Below are 4,641 nucleotides of genomic sequence, written 5' to 3'. Positions count from 1 at the left end.
AACTACCCTGCTGCTGTCAAACACACTCACATGCACTTATGTTACAAACTATGAACAAATGTCCCACAGACACGTGCAAGACAAATGCTGGAAAACCAGTGCAGTACACTGACAACAACATCAGTGAAAGATTACAGAGGAATGATTCTGCTGGGAGACATAGTTGTTTCTTGGACTCAACTTGGGTGTTATACATTTTTTGGCAAAGCAATAAAAGCATAACTAAAAGTTCCGAACCTTAATCAGAACAATATGGAACCACAAAAACACATAGCAGCAGTTCTGCAGCGTAGAACCTGGTTCCAGACCTCTGAATTATAACCCGCGTCTCCAGTGTGTGTTGCAATAGGTTCTCCCATTTGGCCAATCAAAGCTGTACACTGAAGGCCAATTCATGGTTTCCATGTCCATGTGCGCAGGTCAATAGAAGGACTGCGGACACAAACGCAGCTCTGTTCATGCCTCATTAGAGCTGCACCGGAAATGTAACCAAATCAGGATATGCTAGAACAAGTTTACAACAATCCAAACTAACCGTATGATCGAAATGAAATGTGAGTTAAAACCAAAACAATCCCAAAAACAACATGTTACGAACATGAAGTTACGGACATTCAAGTGGTCTAGTGGTTATGATGGGAGCAGATCAAAGTGTCACGAGACATTTGTCATGAGCCACAAGTGTAGGGAGGAGGTTGGGGTGGATGGTGGGGTTGACAAAACATGGGACAACACTAATGAATGTAAGAATGACAGCCAACATAATTAATAATTAAAAGTTGTAGAAATTATTTTTCAATTCCATTTAAACAAGCTTTATTTATATCATGCCAATTTGTAACATATGTAAATCTCAGGACATTCACCATAGTAAGATGGCAACCTTACAATTTGTTTTACAGAGAATCCAATAAATCCAAAGTTTCACGTGGATTCCCTATGAGCCAGCACGTGAGCCGGTCAACAAAACAACCCCCTTTACCAGGAGGAAACCTCCAGCAGGACAAGGCTCAAGGAGGGTGGCTTTCTGCTTTAACTGGATGGGGTGAGGATAAAGAGGAGCGAGAACAGGATAGCAGGTATAAAGCAGGCAGACAAACCAAGTATGCCCAAGAGAACAAGAAATACGTGGGAGGAACGACTTCATTATCTTTGGCTGTCGTGTAGTTATTTCACAAACTTACAAGTGATGTTGAAATTGGAGGCTATAATTCAGGAGAATGAAAATAAACATCCTGAAAGACATGTATAAATTATGCCAAGGCAAAACAAAAAAAGTCAAATGCAATGTTGTATAAAAATAAACAACTAATTAAACAAATTATAAATAAAATATGAAAACATGAGTAATATCTTAATTTTAACAATTTTATTCACTCAATATTTTTCACAACTAAAGTACATTACCTGCTTTGGGAAAGTATTAGCTGACTGACAAAACAAAGACCAAGCTGCATGCTTCAGAACAGAATGATTACAATTGTGGGCTCTAACATTGAGTTTTACAATGTTCTACCCTTTGTGTATTTAAAAATGTTGGCAAATGTCGATTAAGATGTGAAAATGTCAGATCAGAATGATACGTTGGCAGTGGATTAGGAAAGTTTTCAAGACTTGTGCACAGTTGATACACCTTTGTCTTGGCTTTTTAGCCATTTTTCATTTTTCATTCTCATCTCCATTGAACAGGATTTTGTGTTCTCTTCGCTATTCTATATCAAACAGTGAGCCACACTCGAGATCTTTTTGGATCACTCTGATAAAATAGAAATATGTGTTCTTTCCACATTCTCCTTGCATATACAAGTAACCCATAAAAGCTCAAACACACGTCAGCCATGCATGAACACAATTCACACGCAAAACACACACAGGTCACGGAGAAGACAGGGTTGATCATGCATGAATGTAGAGCATGCGTACACACACGCACAAAATCTCTCTCACACAAACATGGAGTTGTCCATGCATGTAGTGCAGGCAAGGTCCCCCTCAGCTGGAGGCTATCTGGGTTTTCTCATTGACGAGTCATGGCTGCAAGGGAGGTCAGTCAGTAAAACCTGTGAATCTAGGAGTGTGGGTGGAAGGACGACCAGCAAAAATACATGGAAAATTACAGTAATATGACAGCAAAAGCGACATTACCCTTTTAAATACGACTCACGAGCTACGTAGGACCGCTTCAGCATGTTTGTTTATACCTCATTTGCTGTCTTAACCCAGTAATTTATACTGTTCCCTGACCACAGGTGCAAATGAGCTGTCGAGTTAACAGCAGTCAGCACTGAGGTCAGCTCGACAACCAATTTGCACCTGTGGTCAGGATCCAATAGAAGAGAGATAAGAAAGGAAATGTAACACTTACTCCTTGGAAATTTTAAGGAACAATTCAATCAATATGGATAAAATGAAAGTTAATCTATGACAACTTCATTTATAAAAAAAACTAATTATCAACAAATGGTGGAATTGTCACACATAATTTAAGAAAAAGGTATTTACATTGCTTCCTACAGCCAATGTGGCTGTTTGAAACAGTAAGCACTTTTGACTTGAGACTATAATCCAGCTTTTAGACCTTAGTCAAACATTAAAAAAATAAAATTAAATCAAAATTAAATAACTTGCTTTGCTTGGTGTTTTTAAATTAGCAAGTCTTAAATCTAGGAATGTGCTTAGCAGGAGAGAAAACCCTGAAAGGAGACGACAGAACCCAAAAAGGGAGAGAGATGAAGGTCAGTGGGTAGGGAGGTGGGGGTGAGGAGGGATCTGGGTCCTTTGGGGCATGTCAGAGAGCCCCCCCTCATACGCAGTTTAAACTGACCTGAAGCCGGATAAGACACAGAAACTGAGAGATTTTCGGTTTTGTCTGTCCATGTGTTTTGCACTGGTGTTTGAGTGTGTATCCAGGCTTGACCTCCAGACCTCAGCCAGCATTTTTAGCTCCCTTCTGTCTCCAGCCACACCCGCAAACAATCAATAAGCCCCCACCCGCTGCCGCTGCTAGCTGTGACATGCAAATGACCCTCGAATATCATTAAAAAATATGCCCTGACAACAATAGGATAACCTAAGCCCCCCCCCCTTCCTTTACTTAAGACGTGCGCCAAGACATTCATTTACTCACACACACACACACACACACACACACACACGGAGTCCACAAACAAAAGCAAAGACAACATCGACTCGTGCCCAGATGGACTCCAGTCAGTTGACCTCTGCTCAGATCTGCAACAGACAAGCAAACAGACTAACAGGCACAGAGACAAATGCACTCAAGTACCCCTCATATATCAACACACACACACACACACACACACACACAGTGAGAGTATAAATCACCTCAAACCCGCAGCCTGGAGTTGTGTCCAATAACTTGCACCTGCCTAATGTCACATACATTCATTCATAGTGAATTTAAATGACAAAGCCTTCGATCTGGAAGTCCATTTTTTTGTTACGTTGGTCTGACCTCCAGGGCACAGGGTGGTTTACATGAAGATTTTAGAAAAATATGAAGCATTCTATGTGAAATATTCACCTGGTTAAATCCTGGAACAATTAAACTATAGCAATAAGGCAATCCTACCATTCGTATAACCCTTGAATATTTAACGATTAAGCGTCTAAGCTGAGAAGATGAAGCTGGTCACTGGTAACAGACAAGACTTACAATTGAATTTTAGTTAATTTACCAGAACTTTCCCTAGCTTTGCATAATGTTAAATGCATAAAAGGTTATGTAGAAGTTTAAGTTTATGTTTTGTAAAGAAAGGTGTCTAAAATTCTTTTGGCATCATGTTGGACAAAAAAAAGTGTTGACTGAGCAACTAAATGGTAACAGATGACATAAAGGAGAGAGGTAATAAGAAATGAGGACAACTTCATAGCCAGACAGTAACTGGACTCATTACACTGTATGCCAGAGGGGGTGGGGCATGCATTAATTAACTATGTCGTTGACCCCTACACACACCCACACACCCACACACACACACACACACTCACACACTGCAAACGTCCTGTGGTTATTGAACTGAGTGTGGGGGCAGATCTCACCCTAGGCACTGGGAGAGTTGGGTTTTCTGATCAAATGACAATAAAATAGAGTTCACACACACACACACACTCATGTTTAGTAACTGAAGCTACACTGCTGCATCACTCAGTAAAACTAGTGGCTGAAAGCTCACACAAGTCAACTACAGGTCGTAGTAACTGGACGATGTCAAATTAGTGTTGAAGTGTTTGATGAATACTGGTTGAGGACACACACACACGAACACACACACACACACTAACACACACACAACATTACTGGCAAACTGAAATGTCACTGATCCATGCACACAGACACACTCTTTGTTAGGTGTGTGAGTGTGTGTGAATGACGACAGTCGTGTTTTTCGCCCACAAATATAGAAAATGTCAATAATTATCCGTTCTCACGTCAGGATTTCGGGGTGTGTGTGTGTGTGTGTGTGTCTTCGTCCAGGGCTGATCCATGCTAAGCAGATACAGTATGTGGGCAACTATCAATTACGCTTTGTCCAGTAGATAAAGGATTGAGCCAAGCAACGTGGAGGAGCAACAGACTGCAACTATTGTGCTAACAGTGCCCTCCTCCTCTCCCTCTCA

The sequence above is a fragment of the Stegastes partitus genome, unplaced genomic scaffold, assembly GCF_000690725.1.
Source record: "Stegastes partitus isolate 25-593 unplaced genomic scaffold, Stegastes_partitus-1.0.2 Scaffold1098, whole genome shotgun sequence".
Classification (NCBI taxonomy): Eukaryota; Metazoa; Chordata; class Actinopteri; family Pomacentridae; genus Stegastes; species Stegastes partitus.
The sequence above is the reverse complement of the archived record's forward strand: the minus strand, read 5'-3'. Positions refer to the sequence as shown.